Source organism: Loxodonta africana, chromosome 12, assembly GCF_030014295.1.
Source record: "Loxodonta africana isolate mLoxAfr1 chromosome 12, mLoxAfr1.hap2, whole genome shotgun sequence".
NCBI classification, from domain to species: Eukaryota; Metazoa; Chordata; class Mammalia; order Proboscidea; family Elephantidae; genus Loxodonta; species Loxodonta africana.
In genome coordinates this window covers 80,928,460-80,955,497 of record NC_087353.1, presented here as the reverse complement: position 1 = coordinate 80,955,497, position 27,038 = coordinate 80,928,460, and the positions used below count along the sequence as shown (strand labels likewise).

The 27,038-nt window shown below is 40.7% G+C and overlaps 1 protein-coding gene across 3 annotated transcripts in view; it reads right to left on the bottom strand.

Annotated features, from left to right (window-relative positions):
• The window catches only part of TNRC6A (trinucleotide repeat containing adaptor 6A), a 236,294-nt gene extending 219,452 nt beyond the window's left edge, over positions 1 to 16,842 (bottom strand). For 2 of the 3 annotated variants that reach the window (XM_023558847.2, XM_023558846.2), the window contains exon 1: positions 16,567 to 16,842. The gene's annotated coding sequence lies outside the window, so the exon portion shown is untranslated. The remainder of the gene's footprint in view (positions 1 to 16,566) is intronic. The other variant, XM_064295709.1, reaches the window with a different exon arrangement.
• Between the last annotated feature and the right edge of the window lie 10,196 nt (positions 16,843 to 27,038).

The following is a 27,038-nucleotide window of genomic DNA, read 5'->3' as shown; positions in this document are numbered from 1 at the left end:
GCCCAATTCTTCAAACCTCCTTGTATCCATGCCCTTTGCCCTATTGTGCCACGGTGTCCTCCCATTCTGGCTCTGAACTAACCATGTGACCTGCTGTGTGTGGCCAAGGTAATGTCAGCAAATGTGACACGAGCAGAGACATAAAAAGTGCTTGCTCATCTGAGTTTATTTGTCCTTGCCACTCTGTCTTTGCCACAGGAACATGCCTAGGCTAGCCTGCTGAAGGATGAGACCATAGAGTAGAGTAGAGTTACCTTGGTTACCCTAGGTAGGTCTATCCCAAACTAGCCAAAAGCCAGTTGATGACCAGACAAGTGAAGGAACCCAGCCAAGAGCAGCAGAGCTCCCTCAATGATCCACAGCCCTGGCTGGCTTTGTCAGTGAGTGACCTGTGCAGGCACATAGGGCCCTGTGCCAAGAAGAGCCCCGTGCTTGATTTAATACTGTTGTCATCCTGAAATTCTTAATCATTTTTGAACAAGAGGCCCCTCCGTTTTCATTTTGCACTAGGCTCCACAAATTACGTGCCCTGTCCTGCCCACAACTGATCACTGTTACATGGGTGAGTATAGCTGAGACCAGAAGAATCACCCAGCTGGCCTACAGACGCATGAGACAAATAAATTCTTATTATTTAAGCAATTAGGTTTTGTGGATGTTTGCTTTGCATTATGTGGCAATAGGAAACTGATACACCAAGCCTTTCTTTGTTGCACACATAGCTGGGCCTCCATCAGTATCATCTCAATACACTTCTAGACTGCACCATGTCTCACAAAATAATATTAGACTAAACAAGAACTATTTTCTCTCTATTTTGGCTTCCAGTGACAGAACTCAAAATTATCAAGTAACTCTATCTCATATATGTACCACACAGATTCAAAGAGCTGGTTCATGCTTTTCCCATTAATGGTTTCACTCAACTGTAAAACAAAATTTTTGCTGTCATCATTGCAACAATAATAGTTCTACCATATTCATATGCCATTTGTGGTCTGCAGCATAAACCCTGTCATTTGTTAAAGAGGTTTGCTTATGGCTTGGTCTGCTTTCTCTCCCAGCATTTTATTTGTTCTAAACTTGAAGCTGGTTCTACAAGCATCTTCGCAATAGCATGACCTGCATCTCTGTTTGCTGTAGTTTTGGTCTCTTTGCCTTTAGAAGTAAAACTCACCAATTTCATACTAGATAATATTACTTTGCACTTTGTCTAGGAAAAACTGTGGTTGATGAGGAGGTTATTCTACTTCGTTTGGAAATGATGTGAAATCTCTGACAGCATCATGAAGCTACCTGAAAAAATTTCATAATGGAGTACGCATTTGAGACAAAAAGAAAAAAAAAAGTCGCTGTTGAGTCTAGTCCAACTCATGGTGACCCATAGCATTTTCAAGACTGTGACCTTTAGGAAGTAGGACACGAGGCCTTTCTTCCAAGGTTCCCCTGGGTGGATTCGAACCCCTAATCTTTTGGTTAATAGTCGAGCACTTAACCATTTGCCCCATTCAGGGACTCTTCATTCCATACAAGAGGGGGATAAACGTCTTGTTCAATAAAATGCAGGTTTTGAATATTCATAGTCATACTTTCTATTCACACTTTCCCTTTCAGCTACTTGAGCGAAATCATCACATTCACAGATGCTCTTATCCCTATAGATGCTAAAGTCCTGTTCACTAATTATGCTTCTGAGTTAATGTTTGTACTACTATTTTTATCATGGCTTTGACACTTCAGTGAACTACATTTTAGTCATTTAACTTATTTTTTTTTAATCAGAGCAGTAACACAATATAATAGTAACAAAAAATGCAAATTTTACACCTAAACAATAATATGCAAATGGCATAGCTGAGATGTACTATATCCTGGTAACAATTCTAACGACAGCCTGCTAATAGTCTGACTGATGTATGCTCATTTGAGCCATGTGCATTCTGGAACCATTATTAAGAACATTAACAGTATGTGGCATTTTTTTTCTTCCAGTTCAAATTTATAAAATGCTTAACCACACATTTTTCCATTGCTTACGACACAGAAGCTGCCAAACCACTTGAAGACCATTTGTTTTACAGAAAACTGGATCACATTTTAGAAACACTAGCCTGGAAGGTTGACGTGGTATATAAGCCAATTCCTTAATCTAGTCTCTGACTACTACCGGTTGCTGTCGAGTTGATTTCGACTCATGGCAACTCCATGTGTTGCAGAGTAGAATGGCACTCCATAGGGTTTTCATAGCCGTGAGTTTTTGGAAGGAGATCACCAGAACTTTATTCCAAAGGACCTCTAGGTGGGTTTGAACCGCCAAATTTCTCTGTTAGTAGCTGAGTGCTTAATTGTTTGTGCCACCCAGAGACTCCCTGAATAATATAACAACAACAATCGAAACAACATTTGCCATTTACTGAGATCTTACCATGTGATCTGGTACCAGTCTAAGGATTTCAAATAGATTCTCTTATTTCAAACTCACAATACCCAAGCTGGTAGGTACTACTGTTATCATTATCTGTTTACAGATAGAGAAACAGAGACTTACAGAGTGACAGGCCCAAGGTCACAACTCTAGTAAGAGACAGAGCTGGGATCTGATCCCCAGGCTCATCTAATTTTGAATGCCCACGTTATTCACCCTCCCACCCTGCCTTTCCAACCTCACCTTCCTGAACTCTCTCTCACACACACACATCCTCTATATGCCCCAGCCATACCACACTACCTTCAGCTTCCCCAGGAGCTGACTTCCACCTCTGTGCCTGTGCCCATCTTATTCCCTCTGACTGGAACTTTGTCTTTTATTTCTCCCCTTGGTGAACTTCACTTACATTGCAGCACTTAATTCAAGAGTCTTCTTTGTAAAGTCTTCCCTACCACCCACATCTTAGGATTTCCACCTTGTCTGTGATATCAGCCTAAATTTTATTTCTTTCTATTCTCCAGACAAAGATGTGAAAGAGTCTAGAGTGACAGCTGAGTTATTAAGAATTACAATATGACAGAACATAATTTATAACATTTTATCTGATTGTTCCCTGGTCTATCATTAGTTGGCTCCACTTATTGACTTATGCCTGAATGAATAGGCAATTTCTTACTCTGAAATGTTATTCTCAGGCAATCAGAGAATAGAATTACAGGCATACCTCAGCGATATTGTGGGTTCAGTTCCAGACCACTGCAATAAAGTGAGTCACACGAATTTTTTGCTTTCCCAGCGCATATAAAAGTTATGTTTACACTATACTGTAGTCTATTAAGTGTGCAATAGCATTGCACCTAAAAAAAAAAGTACATACCTTAATTAAAAAATGCTTTATTGCTAAAAAATGCTAACCATCACCTGAGCCTTCAGTGAGTCATAATGTTTTTGCTGGTGGAGGGTCTTGCCACGATGTTGATGGCTGCTGGTTGCTCAGAGTAGTGGTTGCTGAAGGTTGGAGTGGCTGCGGCAATTTCTTAATATAAGACAACAATGAAGTTTACCCCCATTGATTGACTCTTCCTTTCATGAAAAATTTCTCTGTAGCATGCAACAGCTGTTTGATACCATTTGTAGAACTTCTTTCAAAATTGGAGTCAATCCTCTCAACTCCTGCCACTCTTATCAACTAAGTTTGTGTAATATTCTAAATCCTCTGTAGTCATTTCAGTAATGTTCACAGCATCTTCACCAGGAGTAGATTCCATCTCAAGAAACCACTTTCTTCACTCATCCATAAGAAGCGGTTCCTCATCCACTAAAGTTTTACCATGAGATTGTAGCAATCCAGTCACATTTGCAGGCTCCACTTCTAATTCTAGTTCTCTTGCTAAAATCTACCACATCTGCGGTTACTTCCTCCACTGAAGTCTTGAACCCCTCAAAGTTATCCATGAGGGTTGGAATCACCTTCTTCCAAACTCCTGTTAACGTCAATATTTGGACCTCCTCCCATAAATCATGAATGTTCTTAATGGCATCTAGAGTGGTGAATCCTTTCCAGAAGGTTTTTAATTTTCTTTGCCCAGGTCCATCAGAGGAATCACCATCTCTGGCAGCCATAGCCTTATGAAATATATTTCCTTTTTTTTTTTTATTGTGCTTTAGGTGAAAGTTTACAGCTCAAGTTAATTTCTCATACAAAAATTTATATACATATTGTTATGTGACCCTAGTTGCAATACCTATAATGTGACAGCACACTCCCCTTTCTACCCTGTGTTTCCTGTGTCCATTCAACCAGCTCCTATCCCATTCTGCCTTCTCATCCCACCTCCAAGCAGGAGCTGCCTATTTAGTCTTGTGTATCTACTTGAACTACAAAACACACTCTTCACAAATATTATTTTATGTTTTACAGTCCAGTCTAATCTTTGTCCAAACAGTTGGCTTTGGGAATGGTTTTGGTTCTGGATTAACAGAGAGGCAGGGGGGCCATGTCTTCTGGGGTTCCTCTAGTCTCAGTAAGACCACTGAGTCTGGTCTTTTTAAGTGAATTTGAGTTCTACACCAAACTTTTTCTCCCACTCCATCAGGGACTCTCTGTTGTGTTCCCTGTCAGGGTGGTCATTGGTGGTAGCCTGGCACCATCTAGTTCTGGTCTCAGGCTAATGGAGTCTCTGATTTACGTGGCCCTCCTGTCTCTTGGGTTCATATTTCCTTGTGTCTTTGGTGTTCTTCATTCTTCTTTGCTCCAGGTGGGTTGGGACAAATTGATGCATCTTAGATGACCACCTGCAAGATTTTCCCAGATGCCACTCACCAAAGTGATGGGATATAGAACATTTTCTTAATAAACTTTGTTATGCCAATTGACCTCAATGTCTCCTGAAACTATGGTCCCCAGAACCCCTCCCCTACAACTCTGCCCCTCAAACTGGTTGTGTTCAGGAAGCTTCTTAGCTTTTGGTTTAGTCCAGTTGTGCTGACTTCCTCTGTATTGTGTGTTGTCTTTCCCTTCACCTAAGATAATTCCTGTCTACTATCTAGTTAGTGAATTCCCCTTTCCCTCCTTCTCCACTCTCGTAACCATCAAATAATGTTTTCTCCTGTGTTTAAACCTTTTCTCGAGTTCTTATAATAGTGGTCTCATACAATATTTGTCCTGTGACTGATTAATTTCACTCAGCATAATGCCCTCCAGATTCAGCCATTTTGTGAGATGTTTCACTGATTCATGAAATGTATTTCTTAAATTATAAGACTTGAAAGTCAAAATTACTCCTTGATCCATGGACTGCAGAGTGCATGTTGTGTTAGCAGGCATGAAAACATTAATCTCTTTGTACCTCTCCATCAGAGCTCTTGGGTGACCAGGTGCATTGTCAGTGAACTGTAATATTTTGAAAGAAATCTTTTTTTCTGAGCAGTAGGTCTCAACAGTGGGCTTAAAATATTCAGTAAACCATGTTGTAAACAGATGTGCTGTCACCCAGGCTTTGTTGTTCCACTTATAGAGCACAGGCAGAGTAGATTTAGCATAACTCTTAAGGGTCCTACGGTTTTCGGAATGGTAAGTGAGCATTGGCTTCACCTTCAAGTCACCAGCTGCAATAGCCCCTGACAAGCCCCTCTAGTCAGCCTATCCTTTGAAGCTTCGAATCCAGGCACCGACTTCCCCTCTCTAGCTGTGAAAGTCCTAGATGGCATCTTATTCCAATATAAGGCTGTTTCATCTACATTGAAAATCTGTTGTTTAGTGTATGGGTACCTTCATCAGTTATGTTAGCTAGATCCTCTGGATAACTTGTTGCAGCTTCTGCATCAGCATTTGCTGCCTCACCTTGCACTTTTATGTTATGGAGATGGCTTCTTTCCTTAAACCTCATGAACCCACCCCTGCTAGCTTCAAAGGTTTCTTCTGTAGCTTCCTCACCTCTCTCAGCCTTCAGAGAATTGAAGACAGGGCCTTGCTCTGGATTAGGCTTTGGCTTAAGGGAACTTTGTGGCTGGTTTGATCCTCTATGCAGACCACTAAAACTTTCTCCATATTGGCAATAAATCTGTTTCACTTTCTTACCATTCATGTGTTCACTGGAGTAATACTTTAAATTTCCTTCAAGAACTTTTCCTTTGCATTCACAACTTCGCTAATGGTTTGGCACAAGTGCCCTACCTTTCAGCCTATCTCAGCTTTTGACACACCTTCCTCACTAAGCTTAATCATTTTTAGCTTTTGATTCACAGTGAAAGATGTGCGCCTCTTCCTTCACTTGAACATTTGGAGGCCACTGTAGGGTTAATAATTAGCCCAATTTCAATATTGTTGTGTCTCAGAGACTAGGGAGGCCCAAAGAGAGGGAGAGAGGTGGGGTAGGGCCAGTCGGTGGAGGAGCAGAACACACGCAACATTTATCCATTAAGTTTGCTGTCTTATATGGGTGTGGTTTGTGGCTCCCCAAAACAACTACAATAGTAACATCAAAGATCACTGATCACAGATCACCACAACAGACATAATAATAATGAAATAGTTTGAAATACTGTAAGAATTACCAAAATGTGACAGAGACATGAAGTGAGCACATGCTATTGGAAAAATGGCACCAATAGACTTGCTCAACACAGGGTTTTCACAAACCTTCAATTTGTAAAAAAAAAAAAGTGATATCTGCGAAGTGCAATAAAGGTGAAGAGCAATAGAAGGAGGTATGCCTGTCATTCTTATTGTGTCTATAACAGCAACTGGCTAACTTCATGAGGCATAGAGAATATATTCTTTATTTTACCCTCTCCAGTTTATTCTCTGAGAATGAGAACAGTATCGACCCCACAATAATAGGTAAAGTTTCTAATTCACTAACGCTAAGAGATAATAGGGAAACCCTGGTGTCATAGTTGTTAAGAGCTACATCTGCTAACCAGAAGGTCGGCAGTGCAAATACACCAGGCTCTCCTTGGAAACTCTATGGGGCAGTTCTACTCTGTCATATAGGGTCACTATGAGTCAGAATTGACTTGAATGCTATGGGTTTTGCTTTTTTTTTTTTTTAAGAGATAGTAGAGAATTAAAACAATAAAGAGGGACTAAGAAATGTAGTCATAGATCTTTCACATGGAGAAGAAGACAAGGCGATATAAAGAAATAAAAGTTAGGTTTAAACTTAGAAAAATAGGGGTAGATATTAAGGTAACCACAAAGGAGACTGACAATCTTACTCATCAAAATAAAATACAAGAAAAAATACAGACTCAGCAGAAACGAAATCAAGAACAGCAAATAAGAGGAAAAGACAATATATAAAGATAAACTATTCAGCACAAAAAAATTAAGTGGGAAAAAGAGACAGTAGAGATGTTTACAGATGCATAGAAATCACACAGCCCTATCAAAATGACAAGAATGTATCTTTAGGTCTGGTGATAATTAAGAAAGCTATAAACAAATCAGTTATATTCTCTCTAAAGAGAAAATAGAGGGCAGGGCAGTGGTTTAGAGCAGTGATCTCAGTGACTCCATGAGAAAAAAAAAAAAAAGATCTAGTGATCTGATTCCATAAAGATTAAAAAAAAAAATCCATAAAGATTACATGTAATCCATAAAGATTACAGCTAAGAAAATCCTTTGGGGCAGCTCTACTCTATCACACGTGGTTGCTACGAGTTGAAATTGACTCAATGGCACCTAGCAACCATTATAGTTTATATGTGTATTGTTGTAGTAACATTCAACCTACTAGAAAACATTCATGAAATGGAAACTAGAAGGAATAAGGTAAGGAATAAATATAAATAGGAGTGCCACTATTTTCTTTCCTCATCCGATTGGATTATCTTGTGTACCTTGTATATTCAGACCAGTAATGAAGGCCAATAGTCTACAGATCAAACATTGGTCAAGTCAGATTCATAAAAAAGGACAACTGTAAAATGTCTAACCTTTGACATTTTTTCCTTAACTTTTGTATTGAAGTTTAACATACGTATGGTAAACCCCGCAAATCTTAAATGTTCAATTCCATGAATTGCTAGAAATGTATACCCTTGTGTAACAACCACCCAGATCAAAATATGAAACAATACCAACACCCCTAAAAATCTCCCTTTTGCTCCTCCTAGTCAGTATCCCCAAAAGAAACCACTCTTCTGAATTCAATTACATCACATTAGTTACGCCTATTCTCAAATTTCATATAAGTGAAATCATACTGAATATACTATGTACTCCTTTGTGCTGTCTTCTTTCATTCAATATCATGTTTGTGAGATTCATCTATGTTGTTGCATGTAATAATAGGTTATTTTTTTTTTGTACTGCTAGGTAGGATTCTCCTCTGCCTTCAGTATCTTCAAAAACTCTTTAAAAATTACTTCAAAAAACAATGTGAAGACATATAAGACAGGAGTACATATGTATGATTTCATTTATATAAATTTCAAAAACAAAGTTGGTAACATTCTATTTCTTTATATGGGTGCTGGGTTTCACAAGTATGGTTTTGTACTTATAATGTGTGTGCTTTTCTATGTGCAAACTATACTTGAATAAAATTTTTCAAAAGCAATGCATAGTTCTAAATTCTTTCAGATTAACTTCCTGTTGAGAAGAAACAGAAAAACTGAACAAAATGTTAAACACACACACACACACATCTGTTTGAAAGCATCAGAGAGGTATTAAGGCAGCAAAAAATTGTAGTGCCAAGATCAGGGACAGAAAGGAAGCCCAAAGAAGTAAGCTAGGCATTTGGCACACTTCCCCCCCCACCCCCACCCCCAGGTGAAGGATGTGGCAGAAAGGCTTAGAAGATGAGCAAAACTTGCAGCAGATCCATAAAGCTGGGCATGGAGTCAAGTATCTGTGACTTGTCACCATTAGAAATCAGATATTTTCGTATCACTTTATAATTGTTGTAGATATTTAAAAATGTCATTTACACTCACACTACTTCAAAATTATAGTAGTATTAGACCTGCTACTAGATCTTGTAATTTAATAGATGAATAAGGAAGTATATATATTAGTATATTCCTAATTTGTTTTTTAAAATATTTTGATGAATGTATTACAATAAATTTGGTTTCCTTTGTGATCCTAGGTACTCTAATTATGCATTTATATACTTTATACTAAGAAAGGATACATACAGGTTTCATGAAACTATATAAGGTCCATAGCATATAACTGTTTAAGAACTCCTAAAGTGCCCAAAGAAACCCTGGTGGCAAGTGGTTGAGAGCTATGGCCACTAACCAAAAGGTTGGCAGTGTGAATCCACCAGGTGCTCCTTGGGAAGCCCATGGGGCAGTTCTACCCTGTCCCATAGGGCCCCTATGAGTTGGAATTGACTCGATGGCAACAGGTTTGGTTTTGGTGAAGGTGCCCAAAGGAGTCCTGGTGACTCAGTGCTTAATGTGATCAACTGCTAACCAAGAGGTCAGTGGTACAAAACCACCAGTGGCTCCTTGGGGGAAAGGTGTGGCAGCCAGTTTCCACAGAGATTTCCAGCCTTGGAAATCCTTTGGGGCCGCTGTGAGTCGGAATTGATGGCAGTAGGTTTGGTTTTGGGGTAAGGTGCTCAAAGGACAAGTAAATCTATGATTATAGTTAAAGATTTTAACACACTTCTCTCTGTTACTGATTAAAAAAAGCAGACAAAAAAGATGAATAAGGATATAGAAAACATGTATAATATGGTTAATACATTTCAACTAACTTATATAGCATATCTAATAATTGCAGAATACACATTCTTTTCAAGTACACATGGAAAATTTGCCCAATCTGACCGTATGCTGAATCATAAATAAAATCTCAAAAAAGTCAAAGAATTGAAATCATACAGAATATGTTCTCTGACTATAGTCAAATTAAGCTAGAAATTAATAAGAAGAACTACCCTCCCTCTGTGTACTTGGGAATTAAGCAAGCACATTTCTAAACAATCTTTTTCTAAAGGATATTATAAAATACTCTTAACCGAATGATAATAAAAATACTGCGTGTCAAAACTGTGGTATCCAGCTAAAGCTGAGCTTAGAGAGAAATTTATAGCCTTACATGCACTATTAGAAAAGAAGAAAGCCTGAAAAACCAATTATGTAAGCACCCATATCAAGAAACTTTTAAAGAGAATGACAAATTAAACCCAAAGAAACTAAAAGAAAGGAAATAATAAAACTAAGAAATTAATGAAATAGGAAGTCAACATACAACTAAGAGGATCAACAAAGCCAAGAGTTGGTTCTTTGAAAAAGCTAACAGCAACAAAAAATCATAAATCTCTGGTAAAAACTAATCAAGAAAAAATACCAGGACAGATAAAGTGGACATCACTAGAGATCCAACGGATATTGAAAGATAATATTATGAGCAACTATATGAAAATAAATTTTAGAATTTAGATGAAATGGGCAAATGTCTAGAAAAAAACACAACTTACCAAAACTCACACATAAAAAAAAAAAAGAGATTAAATCCATAATTTAAAACTTTTCCATGAAGAAAACTCTATGCCCAGATGGCTTCACCAGTAAATTCTACTTAATATTCAAGGAACAGTTAGTGACAGTCTTACACAAACTCCTTTAAAAACCATAAAACAAAGAAATACTTTCTAACTCATTGTATGAGTACAACACAACCTCACTAGCAAAATCTGATAAGAACATTACAAGAAATGAAAATTGCAGGCATATCTCTCTCATGAACACAGACATAAAAATCATAAACAAAATATAAACTAACTTAAATCTAGGTAAGTAATATAAACCTGTAATTTCATTAAAATCTAGTTATACAAAAGATACTATATCATCATGACTAAATTAGGATTATTTCAGAATATAATTGTGGTTTGAGATTTGAAAATTAATATAATTCAGTATACTAAAAGAATAAAGTACAAAAATCATTTCAATATCTCAAAAGACACAGAAACTCATTTTATAAAATTCAAAAAACATTTTTTTTTTAAAAAACCTTCTAAAGCAAAGGAGAAATAGAAGGAAATTTTCTTAATCTGATAAAACAGCAAAACTTAAAAAAAAAAAAACCCTTCACAAACGTGTTACATAATTGTGTAATGTTGAAAGCTTTCCCTTTGAGATCAGAGTAAGACGAGGATAATTACTTTCACCATTTATATCGTATTGTATTAGAAGCGTTAGCTAGTATAATGAGGCAAGAAAAAGAAATTAAAAAGCACAATTATTGGAAAGAAACAAAAGCAACTTGAAGAAAAGTTTGATATTTCCTTATGAAGTTGAACTATGAACACTCTATGATCTAGAACTTTCACTTCTAGGTATATAACCTAGAGAAATTCCTGCACACAACAAGACATATAATTTTCATAGTAGCATTATTTATAATACCCCCAAACTTAGGGTGGAAAATGCCTATCAAGAGCAGAATGGATAAATAAATTGTAGCGTATTCATATGATGGGTTACCATACATCGGTGAAAATGAATGAACTGTAGCTACATATATAAACATGGCTGAATCTCAAACATAAAATATTGAGTAAAATAAGCAAGTCATAGAATAATATCATGGAGTGATTCTACTTATATACAAATAAAAAGTTGGAAAAACTAAACAATATATTACTTAGATAGGTTCACAGGTGTGAAAAAACCATAAAGAAAGCAGAACAATGATTATTACAAAAGTCAAAATACATATTACCTCTGGGAAGATGCATTTCTAACAAGCTCTCAGGTGATGCTGAAGCTGCTGATGTTCCGGGTGATGCCGATGCTAACTACCTCCGAGAATGAGTTCTTTCATCTCATCATAATCTCTGTTTCATTGAGCTCACCACTTATTCATTCTCCATCACTCCCTCTAGGTTCCATTCCTCTTCTGGTCCAGCTTAGATTCTGTGGCTCATCTTTACAATCATTCCTTTGTAAGCCCCTCCAATATCCTTGCCCTGCTTGCTTCTATGGCATTTGTCCAGCAAAATCTCAACCTGATTGTACCCTACCATCTCCAGATGCTTGCACCCAAGCACTCGAATGTTACTGGACAAAATGACAAAATTTTAAATACGTGCTCTTTGTTCTCCACAGGTACTCAGCTTTGCCTAGCAACACTACTGCTTTTCTCTAGCATGCTTGTTTCGCCCTCTCCAAGATGACCTTTTTATACCTTCTCCTCTTCTCTTTTCTTATCTCCTTCTCTCTCAGCTAATGACCTTGCCTTCTACTTCACTGAGAAAATAAAAGTTACCAGGAAATTCTTCATTCTCTCAACACCAAATCTACAAGTTTACATGTATCTGCTGCCTCTTTCCACTCATTACTCTCTTCTGTAAAAAATAAGTGCCCTATCGCCTATCCATTTGCACAAACTTTCGATCCCATTTCCTCTTCCCCCTTTCAAGCTGACCACTCGCAATAGTTCACATACTCTAGAGGCTCCCATTAAAAAAATAATAATGAAATAAAATAAAATGAAGACAGAGTTTCCGGCCCGGACCTATACCTAAATACCGCCTCATCACTATGCTCCTTTTCAGTTTGTCTTTAAGCCATTTCTAAGCGCACTCTAATCTGGTTTCCATCCTCACCATTCCACCAAAATTACTCTTGTCAAGTCTTTCAGCTACTTCCATGTTTCCAAATCAGATAGCTATTTTTCTGCCCTCATTTTACTCCTGGTCTCAGCAACATTGGATCATTGCCTCCTTCCTGAATTATTCTCTATTCTCACCTCGTGACGCCTCATTCTATTTCCCTCCTCCTCCATCTCCTTCAAGGGTGCCTCCTGCCTCCTGTATGTCTAATGTTGGAGCAACCTGGGGTTCCAGTTTGGTCCCTCTCTGTCTTTTCTTTTTATATCTCTTTCTAGGTAATCTCAACTGGTCTTCCAAGTTTACACGTCAAGTATAAGCCTCTTTGAGCTTATCCCACTGCCTATTATTGTATATCTTCTTGGATGTCTCACATGGAACTCAAATACAATGAGTTCAGCATAGAACACTTAATTTCTTTCTGCCCTTTGCCCTCAAAAAATACTCTGGTCCTCTCCCAGTCTTTGCACCTTAGCAAATGGTATCACCAACTTGGGGGTCTTTTTTAATACGTCCCTTTCCTTTCACTCCTATATCTAATCCATCTCTAAGTCTTCTTGTTTCCATCTCTAAAACATTCTTCTAATCAGCCCACTCCCTTTCCATCTCCACTGCAATTACATTGAATCAAATCATCTATCTTCCGTTTCCCAAACAAGCCACATACTTCCTTGCTTCAGGGCTTTGCACATGTTATTGCCTCACCTAGAACACTAAAGCATGCTCTGAGTTCCATATGGCCCAAGTTTTGATCTAGAGAAACAATCTCAAAAGTCTTCCTGGACTCCGAATCATTTCCAGATAACTCTGTGAGAAGGGAGGGAGATCTTACTACACCACATTCACCTCACCCTAGACCCCCTCCTGATCCATGCCCAAAATAGATGCTCAGATTTCTGCTTGTCTAAGCAGAAAACAAAGCGTGATATATGATAAGGTCTAAGTTCCTCTCCAGGAGTCCTGGTGGTGCAGTGGTTAAAGCCCTTGATTGCTAACCAAAAGGTCAGTGGTTCTAACCCACAAGCCAGTCACTCTATGGGAGAAAGATGTGATTACAGCCTTGGAACCCTGTGGGGCAGTTCTATTCTGTCCTATAGGGTCGCTATGCATTGGAATTGACTTGGCAGCAATGGACAAGCTCATCTCCAGCCTTAGCAAACTATTAGCTTTAAGTTCCTCCCAAAATTAGAGGGAGATGGCATTCCTTCTGAATTCTTGCAGTGGGCTGGAAAAAAAATGAACATAATATTTTGTAGCTCCTCTCATGGAGAGGTATATATTCCTATCCCTTAAATCTGGGCTTGCTAATTTAACTCGTTTAGATCAATGGGGCACTAGCAAACATGATGCAAGTAGATGCTTGAAAAGTGCTTGGGCATTGGGGCTTCCCCTCTCAGGTGCCTTTGGATCTCAGCTGTCATATATGAGCAGAAGGCTACGCTAGCCTGCTAGATATGGAAACACATGGAGACACATCATTTCAATGCCCCTGCTTATCAGCAGACAAGTGAATGAGGCCATCTAAGATCAACCAGCCCCCAGCCAACCTGCTAACTGACTAGCCACATGAGTGAACCCAGGCAAGAACAGACGTACTGCCCAGATGATTCCAGCTGAAATTGCCAAGTCGCAGAACAATGAGCTATAAATGATCGTTGTTTTAAACCACTAAGTTTTGGAGTGGTCTGTCATACAGCAAAACTAACAGATACACCACTTGAGGAAGTGGTCTTTCCATAGCAAACCAAATCATGCAGCTTTCCCACTTAAAGTATTTAAATGGTTGCTCACTGATGGTGAGATGAAATAAAAATCACTTACGATGGCCTTCAGGGCCCCCGCATATCTGGATAGTTTCCTCTCCTAGTGTGGTCCCACTCACGCTCCGTGCTCAGACACGAGGATTCTTGCTGCTCCTCAAGTGGCCCTAGCCCCTTCTCACCTCAAGGACTTCACACATGCTAGTCCCTCTGTCTGGAATGCTCTTCCTGACTCTTCATCTGGTTGGCTCCTGCTTCTATCTCAGGTCCCAACTTAAATTACATGATCAGAGGCCTGTTTTGACCAATGCTTCCTCCTTCCTCACTAATGTATGTACCCTGTTACATATTCACACCCATTTAAAACAAAAACACTGCCATCAAATTGATTCCAAGTCATATATTTAAAGCAAAAACCCATTGCCATCGACTGGATTCCAACTCATAGCGACACTAAGACAGAGTAGAATGGCCTCATAGAGTTTCTAAGGCTGTAATCTTTACAGAAGCAGATTGCCACATCTGTCTCCCACAGTGTGGCTGGTGGGTTCAAACCACCGACCTTTTGGTTAGTAGCCGAGCACTTAACCACTGCACCATCAGGGCTTCTTATATCCTTATTAAAAAAAAAAAAAAAAAAAAAAACCCCGTTGCCATCGAGTCGATCTGACTCAGCGATCCTACAGGACAGAGTAGAACTGCCTCATAGGGTTTCCAAGGAGCACCTAGTGGATTCGAACTCTCGACCTTTTTGTTAGCAGCTGTAGCTCTTAACCACTACGCCACCAGGGCTCCTATATTCTCATAATACCTTATTATTTCCTGTCATAGAAAGTACCCCAACTTGAAATAACATATCATCTTGTGTGATGATTTGTTTAATAGCTACCTTCACTAAAATTGCAAACGCCATGGGAGTGGGGGTGTCTCTGATTTATTTACAAATATGACCCCAAACCTTGCACAGTACCTGTTACTTAGTAACTGTTGGATAGCTATCTTGTGAGGCAGTTTACCACAGTGGTTAACTGTGCAGGCTCTGGAGAAAAACTCTCTGGGTTCAAATCCTAGCTCTGCCATTTACTAGCTGAGTGACCTTAAGCAAGTGACATAATGTCTCTGTGCCTCAGTTTCCCCATCTCTAAAAAGGGTACAATAATAGCACCTATTCATTGTGTTGTTGGGCAGATTTTGCTCAATAATTGTTACCTATTTCCTGCCGAATAGATGTCAGCATGCCAACATAATGGTCAACCAGCAGCTTCTGATATCACCAATCTCTCCTTCCTTGGTGGCTATAGACACTACTGTGATTCCATTTACATTCAGCTTTCCCATGGCCAGTTTTCCAGCCAATGCTCTGCCTTATTCTGCAGAGGTGTGGCCTTAAACTCTGAGCCAGCTCTGCAAGATGCCCCATGACATCTGAGTGAGCCCTAACCACTGAGCACTGGATTTTAACTTTCTCCCACACAAAGTCAGACATAGGGGAGTGGGGGGTCAGGAAGCACCATTTCCCAACTGCTGTCACTGCCCCCCCTTCACTCACTGGTGCCCCAGTGGAGCTGGGACCTCAGGCCAACAGACATCCAGCTAAGGAACAGTTGTGATGACCCCAAGAAATATATCAATCACCCTCACCACAGACATATCAGGAACTGGGCAATCTACGTGGTCTTAGTGGAAAAACCAAAACATAGAAGGGACCCGTGCCAATCACCATTGAATCAATTCCGACCCACAGCGACCCTACAGGACAGAGTAGAACTGCCCCATAGGGTTTCCAAGGAGTGCCTGCTAGGTTCAAATTGCTGACCTTTTGGTTAGCAGCCGAGCCCTTAACCACTGAGCCACCAGGGCTCCCTAGAAGGGACAATTAGTACATTTCCAACCACCAAGTCCTTAGAAGCTGATCTTTCAGGCTCTGGACAGGAAGATCATAAGCTATAGGTATCCACAGACAGAAAGCAGGGGAGACTAAAAAACAAGAGGAGAGTGGAGAGGGAGGAGAGAGGTAAGAGAGGCTGAGAGGAGAGAGACTCTGAGAAGGGACACTGAGGGGACAGAGGATGGAGGAGAGACTGGCTGGGGAGGGGAGGCGAAGCTCCCTCCACCCAGCGTAGCCAGCACAGCTGTGCCCCCAGGACAGCTGCGTCTGCTCGCCAGGCCTGAGAGCTGCAGCTCCCCTGAGCCGGCACTTGGCTTCCAACGTGCCCAACAAGGGCGCCCTGAGCATGCTAATGAGGCGGTCGAGGTCAGCTCCACACGTAATTGCTCAAAGTGCTCAGTAACTTACCAGGCTGGGAGTCAGTGGGCGGCCAAGGACGGGGCCGGGCTCCTGGAGCCCCCGCAGTGGGGCCTGCTTCCCAGGTACCCGGCGTTCACAGGTTAGTGGCTGCCAGGCGACGGGATTTCCATCTAGTCAGGCACCAACCCGAAGGTAGGGAGAGCCAGACCAAAAGGCAAAGGAGAGGAGGGGAACCTGCTTATGTTTTTGTATTTAAATTGTTTTTGAGCCCACGTAGCCCTGGGAGTCACATGCTGCCTCCAACATCACCGGAGTCATCACATGATACAGGTCCCCCATCATGTGACGAGAAAAAAATCGGCCTAACTCCAGCTCCCACCCCCACCGCCGGCTCCCGGACTGACGGACAAAGTGCTTCTGGGGGAGCCCCCTCCTCCCCAAAAATCCACGATCGAGTGAAAGATGCAGACGGAGACCCCTCGGAGCCCATGCGACGCTAAAATCTTGATGAATACTTAATCCGCCTTTCTCCTCCTAAGCTACTGCGACTTGGAGCAACGCCAGCCTCATTTGAATCCCAGCCTTTGTGAATAACTCAAGTGTCGCCACCGTTGCTCCAGCAATTGCTGGGCGTTTGAGCTCACACCATCCTGCCTCGTTCTGGAAAGCTTGGCTGCCTCCCCTCCCCACAGCTTTCAGGCTCACAGGGCAGCCGGGTGGAGGTGGGGAACGGCAAGAGAAGGGGAGACTGCTCCAGCTGAACCTTCTAGTCCCGCTCCCCCCCGCCTTTTTTCCCCCAGCTGCAGCAGCAGTCAGGTGGGGCCCCTCTGGCTCTCTGATTAGGCTGTCTCCTTACTTAAGGGAAGGTAGCTTTGCTCTGTCTGCAGAGATCTCTCTCTTCCGCTTCGTGTGTGCGTGTACCTCTGCACGCATTTCTATGTTTTTCTCCTAAATCAGGATACAGTTTAAAAATCTGTTGGCCTTGCTTCCTCCCATTGTGTAACCTCCTTTGCGCATTTATTCATCCACCAAAATAATGAAAAATGAACAGACACTTTTGTGGAGTAGTAGCTACTACGTCCCAGGTCTTGTGCTAGGCACCAAGAAGGAAGAGACAGGGAGGGAAGAGGTATTACAGAAATGCAGAAGACAAGATTTCTGGCCTTGAGGTACCTGCTGCCTCTTAGAGGCAGCCGAAAACACACAAACAAACGTAGCAGATGCAAATATCAAAGTCACACAGACTTGGGTATGCAAAAATGTAAATCCTCTGTTTTTCCGCACTTGAACTTCACTTCCCTAGCCCTCCCTCCCTACCCTGTTCTTCCAGTATACCAAAACCAAACCAAACCCATTGCCATCAAGTCGATTCCAACTCATAGCGACCCTATAGGACAGAGTAGAACTGCCCCATAGGGTTTCTAAGGAGCACCTGGTGGATTTGAACTGCCAACCCTTTGGTTAGCAGCTGTAGCACTGAACCACTACACCACCAGGGTTTCCTCTGCCCAATATAGGAAACTTAATCTAGTTGCTTTCATCTAAACTCAGTCACCTGGGACATTCTTCTGTGCTTCAGATTTTAAAAAGTCAAATGAAAGATCTTCCCCTCATTACCCTCCTCCTCCCTAGGGTTGATACTAAGCTCTGATGCTCACTTGAATCAACAAACAAGCAAATTGCATGGACCCACTTTCCTTAGAGAGAGGTAGTGAGATTTACTGTCATTTTGCAGCTTCAAGGCCTGTTTGATCAAAGGGGGAAGGTGCTTTGGGAGCAGATGGGCAGCAGTGAAAAGCCCTGTTCCAAATCAGATTGGCTTTCTACAGTCTTCGACAATAAGGGCAGAGAAGGTGTCTGTAGCAGACATAGTTGATTAGTGCTTGAGTACTAATTAGTACCCATGACTGAGTTTACATGGATATGACAGATTAGTTTTCTATGTGAGACAGAATGGGGTCTTAGGGTAGAAATTGGGTTTGGGTATAGACAAAGACGATTTCCATTTTTGCACACCTGAGTTTGTGTGGCTGTGAAATTTGCAATTGCTATATCTCAGCAGGGCAGATTAACCAGTAAGCGCAGTAAACAAAGTACGCACGGGCTTAGTTGTGTTTACTTAACTAATCTGCAGTGCACAATTTCACATGGGTTTCACCCAGGGACTGATCACCCAGTAGGCAAGGTATGCATAGGCTTAGTTGTGCTTACTTACTAGTCTGTAGTACACCCACTGAAATTGTGCAGTACAGATTAGCGTTATTAGTGTTAGGTGCCGTCGAGTCGGTTCCAACCCATAGGTACCTACCCTATGTGTAACAGAACGAAACACTGCCAGGTCCTGTGCCATCCTCACAATCCTTGCTATACTCCAGCTCACTATTGTAGCCACTGTGTCAATCCACCTCATCGAGGGTCTTCCTCTCTTATGCTGACCCTCCACTTTACCAAGCATGATGTCCTTCTCCAGGAAATGGTCCCTCCTGATAACATGTCCAAAGTATGTAGGGTGAAGTCTTGCCATCCTTGCTTCTAAGGAGCATTCCGGCTGTACTTCTTCCAAGACAGATTTGTTTGTTCCTTTGGCAGTTCATGGTATATTCAATATTCTTCACCAACACCGTAATTCAAAGGCATCAATTCTTCTTTGGTCTTCCTTATTCATTGTCTGGTATTCACATGCATAGGAGGTGACTAAAAGTACCACGGCTTGGGTCAGACATACCTTAGTTATTAAAGTGACATCTTTGTTTTTTAACACTTTAAAGAAGTCTTTTGCAGCAGATTTGCCCAATGCAATGCATTGTTTGATTTCTTGACTGCTGCCTCCATGGGTGTTGACTGTGAATCCAAGTAAAAGGAAGTTCTAAACAATTTTATCTGTTCATCATGATGTTGCTTATTTGTCAAGTTTTGAGGATTTTTGTTTTCGATGTTGAGGTGTAATCCATACTGAAGGCTGTAGTCTTTGATCTTCATCAGTAAGTGCTTCAGGTCTTCGTCATTTTCAGCAAGCAAGGTTGTGTCATCTGCATAATGCAGGTTGTTAATGAGTCTTCCTCCAATCCTGATGCCACATTCTTTTTCATGTAGTTCGGCTTCTCAGATTATTTGCTCAGCATACGGATTGAATAAGTACGGTGAAAGGATACAACCCTGACACACACATTTCTTGACTTTAAACCACTCAATATCCCCTTGTTCTGTTTGAATGACTGCCTCTTGGTTTAAGTACAGGTTCTTCATGAGCACAATTAAGTGTTCTGGAATGCCCATTCTTTGCAGTGTTATCCATAACTTGTGATGATGTCCTTGATGTCATTTCACAACTCATCTGGTCTTTGATCGTTAGTGTTCAGTCATCAAAAAAAAAAAAAAGGAGTGAAATGGAATGCATAAACAGGTTAGTAAGTAAGCACAATTAAGCGTGTGCTTACCTTGTTTATTGGGTAATCCATCCCTGTATATCTGTTTGTGTTTTTGTTGCCTCCCCTGGACAACATGCGCCTCAGGACAGAGGTCTTAAGAATTTCAATAACTCATATTCCTTGCTAACAGAACCCCATAATTGTTCCAACAGCAATGTTTTCAGCCCCAGAGGTGGCTCTATTCTACTATACCAGGGATTGTTTCGGGGGTGGGCATGCCACAGTTCTTGCAAGAAGAGTGAAAGGATTGTTTGCTTGGAGCCTCTGGAAAGAGAGAGGCCTATGAGAAAAAGGTTCTTTTCTTAATTGCCACCTTTTTCCTACTTTGATGTGGTCATGGGAGGCAACCATCATGTGATATGAGGTGAAAAACATCATTGGTGTACTGAGGATGCCAGCTTGCAGAAGAAACATAGGTCCTTGATGGAACTGAGTTACCTAACTGACCCTAGAACTTCTTAGAAAAAAAATGTGTCTTTATGGTTTAAGCCTTGGAGTCCCTGGGTGGTGCAAATGGTTAAGTGCTTGACTACTAACTGAAAGGCTGGGGGTTCAAACCCACCCAGATGTGCCTCAAAAGAAAGGCCTGGGGATCTGGTTCCAAAAGGTTACAGCCATGAAAACCCTATGCAGCACAGTTCTATGCTGACACTCATGGGGTTGCCGTGAGTTGCAATTGACTTGGCAGCAACTGATTTGTTTTTGGTTATGGTGTACCACATTTCCACGCAAATAACGCAGGTTTTCTATGTTTGTTTGCCAACTGTGTCCTCCCCCCACAAGGTATTTTCATAAGCACATTATGTTCGTTTTTTTACAGCAACATGTAAAAAGAATTAACATAGCTGCACTTATGAAAATACCTTGGTGGGGGGAGGGTGTGGTTGGCGAACAAATGTAGAAGGTGAGTATTATTTGCATAAAAATATGGTAAGCCACTTTTAGTCAGGTATTTTATTGCTTGTGGTTGAACACGTATCCTAATTGAAATGGTATCCATGGAATTTGGCAGTTGCCTCCTGCTCATCAGGGGCTTTGGAAGAACGGTTTCCATGGAATTTGAAGTTGTGGAAGTCTGATGATAGTGGTTAAGAAGTAAATTGGAAGATTCTGTTTCTGATAGTATGGAGGACTACATAAAACCAAAAATCAAACCCATTGCCATCGAGTCTATTCCGACTCAGAGTGACCCTATAGGACAGAGTAGAACTGCCCCATAGGGTTTTAAGGCTGTAATCTTCACGGAAGCAGACTGTCACATCTTTCTACTGCGGAGTGGCTGATAGGTTTAAACTGCCAAACTTTTGTCTGGCCCTTTGATCTATGTCTATCATTACGGCAGCTTTGCACTGTTTTGATTACTGTAGTTTTATGGTAAGTTTTGAAAGCAGGAAGTGTGAATCCGGTAACATGTTCTTTTTAAATATTCTTTTGGCTATTCAGGGACCCTTGAAATTCCATATGAATTTTAGGATGGGTTTTTCTAGTTCTGTGAAAAACTTCATTGGGTTTTGATAGCGATTGCACTGAATCTGTACATCATTTTAAGAAGCCCTGGTGGTGCAGTGGTTAAGTGCTCAGCTGGGAACCAAAAGGTTTTTGGAACACGTTTTAATTTAACCCAATGGTAAAGCTTTTATTTGGAAGATGGGAGAGGGTAGATACGTGTCGGGGTGGGGGTGGGGGGTGGGGAGAGGCTGGGGGCCCTCATTTGTCTTCATTGTAGAAAGTCAGTAGTAACTAGTACCTCAAATTGAAAAATCAAGAAATAACACGAGTATGTGTTCTAGTTTGGGTTTTCTACAGGAGCAAAACCAGGAGATATATAGATAGATAGATTTACCTCAAAGAAATGGCTCACACGGATGTAGGGGCTGGCAAGTCCTAAATCTTTAGGTCAGGTGGCAGGCTAGGGGCCTCAGTTGGCTCATAGGATTTCGGGGGCTGTCAGATCCAAAATCTGCAGGGCAGGTGGCAGGCCAGAGATTTCCACAGGTTTATGTCCCAGAAACTGGAGGTCAGGTGATGAGGAGAGTGCCAGGTCAAGAAGAGAACTAACACTGCCAGAAAATCCATTTGTATTGTGGAGACAGACCACATCCCCAAAGAAACTCCCCTCTCAACTGATGGGTTGATTACATCAGGTCACATAAATGGAAGGCTATTACATTATGGGACAGCAACCAGTCCAGTATCTGCCAAACCACCAAGAACCACCGCCTAGCCATTTTGACACATGAAATTAACTACCAAAGTATATTATTTATAGATCAAGTTTTTTGTTGTTTTATAAACAACTAGCAAAGAATTGAAATTGGTTGCCTGAATAAAAACAAACAAAAATTTTAAAAAGAAAACCTGTAAATCGAGTATATGTATCACGATCCGGGCAAACTTCATGAAAAAATTAACCACCATAGGCATATCCTGGTGGGAATGTCAAGATGGTGGGAGGAGGGAGCATCAGGTTGGTTTGGGACCTACAGAAAACTCTAAACACCTGAAGGCAATGAAATCTTATGTTTTACTGGCATTTTGGTTCTATTACCAGTGACGTTTAACTTTTTACAATGTTTGTTGACCATTTGTATATCTGTTATCGTTGAGTTTATAATTAAAAACAAGTAGAGAGAAGAAAAGAGTTGCTATTTTAAAGAACTAACTGCAGCTTCTTCTGCCCTCTAATGGCATAATTCATCTCAGAATTGCTATTTGGTTCAGGAAAATAATTTGGAAGGTGAAGAGCCCGTGGTGTAGGACAGGAAAGAAGGGATGATGTTGTGCATAGTCAAATGAGGACGTTCTGGAAAAATCAGGGAGAAATGTCATTAAAATTATGTAGAGATCATACTAGAGCGAGAAGTCAAGATTGGAAGAGTCAGCACCAGGAATAGACATCAGGAAATCAAAAAGGAGCCAACCAAAAGAAAACATTGCACAAAAATCATCAGGAGAATATTGGAGGAGATCCTGGGTTTCCAATTGACTGGCCAGTTTGAAAAAATAAAGATCTAACCTATTAAAGAGAAAGTGATCCTAGAAGGCTGATTTAAAAAAAAAAAAAAAAAAAGCCCAACACTTAAATTATGTAGTAAAATTAATTTTCAACAAAAAATATTCAATCCATCTGAAATTTTAGAATAAGATGTAAAAAATTTTTTTTTTCTCTAAATTTTTATCCTGTTCTTTCAAAGCTATTTCTTGGAAAAACTACCCTTTTCACATTTGTTAAAACTGTTACAAATACTTTTCTATTTGGGCCAATTCCTGGAGTTGTACTCATTTCCACTGATGTGTTTGCCTCTTCTAGCACCAATACCAGACTGCTTTGAAAATTGTCTATTTTGAGTGTTTTTTATCCTCCCCCCTCCCCCCCGTAATATCCAGAGGAATGAGGCCTGTCACCTGGCCTCCTTCCTGGAAATGAGACCAGCTATATCAAAGCCATTTTGGTTAGAATCTTCCCCTAGCCCCATCAGTGCTGAAGCCTGTATTTCAAGTTTCCTCTCTGCAGTTTCCGTCACACGATTCGCAGAGGCTAAAGTAACTTCAGAGAGAACGAGAATGTTCCTCATTTGTTCCAGGACCCACCTTTGTCCCTACAGATTATGACACGTTCATAATGCCCAGGGTCTCCTACTTTTACTTCCCAAGAGTCAGTCTACTTTTTCAAGAAAGAGAGTTGCTCTTCTTTTTAAATTTTTAAAATGTGTATCCTGTGGCAGAAATTTCACATTTCTGGCTATATCTGACCTTCCCATCTCCTTCCCTCATTTCTAACATGGATATATATTTCCCCTACATTATCATATGTCTTTATTAATTTTAATTTTTAGGACATGAAAAAGAAGTCCACTAGCTTCATTTATATGACATTTCAAGCATAGGTTAAAACATTTAGACACTTGTTAAAAATTCATTAAGGTGCCAATATTTCCACAGAAGATTTTCTTTTGAAATCTAAATGGATTTCCCTTCTTGATTACTATCTTTCATCACTAAAGACTTGAAAAATAGCAAACTAAACTGAAAAAGTTTCATACTGGTCAAGTCAACTTCGTAAGAAATTACTAAACAGCAACATTTCAAAGTGGAAAAGCAAGAGTCAGGCTGGTGTTAGCTTTAATATGCGATCACTATTCATTTTCCATTAAGTTTAATAAAAGGCAAGTGCTTAAAAAAAGTAGCCACATTTTTTTCTAGCCACACATTTAAAAAAAAAATCCTTCGAACATGAACCTAATCTCAAAGGTTTATAATCTCAAAGGTTTATATCAAGATAAACTATTAATACTTCAGATTACATTACTGAAAGAAGTCACTTGAAATCTATGACTATTCCTGTTAGCCTTGTTTTCATATTAGCATGTCAACTTTTTATGGACATATAGCAACTCTGCTTTACCTGTCATTAAGAATTTAAGTGGCTTACTTCTACTCTTTCACAGTCATTTCCAACTCTGAAAATTAATGTTTGTAAAAGCAAAATAATGTTAATGGGCTGTGTTTATAATATATAAAAAGAAAAAGCAGCATATATACAGCTATATATCTATATATGTGCACAACCAAATTTGTTGCCGTTGATTCCAGCTCATAGCAGCCCTATAAGACACAGTAGAACTGCCCCACAGGGTTTCCAAGGAGTGACTGGTGGATTCCAACCGCTGACCTTTAGCTTAGCAGCTGAGCTCTTAACCACTGCACCACCAGGACTCCATATATGTATGTATGTACATGTGTATATATGTATGTAAATATACATACACACACACATATTTGTGTGTGTGTGTGTTAAAAGGTCTGCTGAAGCTAGCTTAATGGGCAGTCGTATAACAGGGCTCAGCGAAGGGCATGTTCCCATCAGAGGTTTTGTTCTATAGGGTTCTACACAATAAAAACAGCATACATTAAAGGGGCTAAAGACAGGAAAAAGTGGACAAGACATAGATAGCGGTACTTAGCACAAACCAGGACGAGCAAGCCATTAACTAGCTTTCTACTCTGAAATCCCTGGCTTAAACATTTTGGAGGAGGTTTTGCTTCCTTCAATTGGCATGGGAGACTAGCAAAGGAGTTATTTTTAAGTACGATTGTAACAATTTGGAATATTCTTGGCATACTGAAGCAGCTAGTTATTGGAAGGATACTACCTCTCAAACCCATAGTAGCTAAAACACATTTTCTTCCCGTAAAAAAAAATGTCTTACTACTGTTGTCCATGAAGTTTGCTTTTACTGGCCTCTGCACTACTTACTCCTTTTGACCACTGTGTAGGTGAGAATGTTTGCTTGGTAAAACTTAACCACAAAGCTATTTTAAAAGGTTACTTTATCATATTAATTCAAACACTTATTACCTACTACGTGGAAGGCATAGTTTAACTTTTGAAATAGATAAACCAGACCCACTCCTCTTGAGCTCACACACAGTCCATTGAGGGAGTCAGCCGAACACAGCCCACAGAAATACAAGTTACAAAGTGTTACTACAGCATGTCAGTGATGCTTTCGCACCTCGAGCGTGTATGGGGGTGGGGCGCAGGTGGGCAGGCAGGTGCTGTGAGGGAATAAATCGAAAGCAAAGTTAACCCGCCAACAATGAGCAGGAAACTGCCAGGCAGGCAAGGGAGAAGGGAAATTTCAGCCGTATCCAACAGCCCAGTGCAAAAGTCAGATTCGAGATGTGGTTAAGGGTCTTACACGCTGCCTGACACCTCCATGTGGCAGGTCGAATTAGTTAGGCACTAGCTTGAGTATTCAAGGTTGGATGGACCCTTCACAGGCAGTGGAGTTTCCTGCTCAAAGTGGCGTGAGAGATCAAGAACCCAAAAAGCCCAGTGCTGTCAAGTCAATTCTGACTCATGGCGACCCTGCAGGACAGAGTAGAACTGGCCCATAGTTTCCAAGCAGCGCCTGGTGGATTGGAACTGCCGACCCTTTGGTTAGCAGCTGTAGCACTTAACCACTACGCCACCAAGGTTTCCAAGATATCAAGAGTCACTGGGATGTTTCAGGATTACATAATGTACAAACTGCTTGGCATAGTGCCTGGCAAAGGTCACTTCTTCAATTTTCTTTCAAGTCTGTATTTTCTTTTAGTGGTCAGCACCCTAATCGAGGTTTAGGGGTCAATTGTTTAGGTGCAGAAAGATGCATAAGGGGGAGCAGACTTGGGGGTGTTAGCACATGGTTGAAATGATGGGGTAGTGGCAATCTAGGGAAGGGAGACAGTATGAGTACAAACACCAGAGGGCAAAGTAAGGTCAACACAGTATGAAGCTGGACCAGGCTGTGGATGGAAAATTGAAATTTAAAATGTCAGAAGGGAATGGTCACAAGTGATGACTAACTCCAGGAAATTGTCAAAGGAGTGGGCCCAGTTAAAGGATCAGTCGAGACTGCAGTTAAATATCAATGAGCCTGGACAGTGAAACTCATCTCAGATGATGGAACTGATAAAAGTCCATTCTGGGTGCTGAAGTCACCGAAAACGGGCGACTCAATCTGGATTTTTGGTCCAGTTTAGCAAGAACTAATGGAGTGTAGTCTTGCTGGATTATCTGAAAATCCAAGTGGCAGTTATGCTGATTAGGGGTGGGGTGGGAGTGGTTAGAACAGACAGCCCATCCCCAGGGAGATAAAGTTCCCTGGAAATAAATGTGAGTTAAGAATCATGACAAAAGCAGAGCCATTTAAGGAAAAGTTGGTTTCATTTAAAACAGCATTTCCCAAATTTAACTCATTCCTGAAGGCTTCATGTTTACAGTATGTGTATCACCTATAAGATTTTTCTTTAAATATTAAATGTTTAAAACGTACATTTAAGAAAGTGCATTTACGCACCACCTAAAACTAAGTCCCGACAATGGTATATAGTACTGCATACACATCTTACTCTGGAGATCCTGAACCGAGTTAGAGGCAGAGGTTAATAGAAGCGAGCTGCTTCTCCCGTGCAGCCTTTCCTTTCCTCTTCTGCCACAGCCCAGGCCTCCTGTCACAGTACTCCAGGACCCCCGCCAGCCTAGAACTGTTTCCTTTCCCTCCCTCTAGCCAACACCTTCCTAGAACTGTTTCCTTTCCCTCCCTC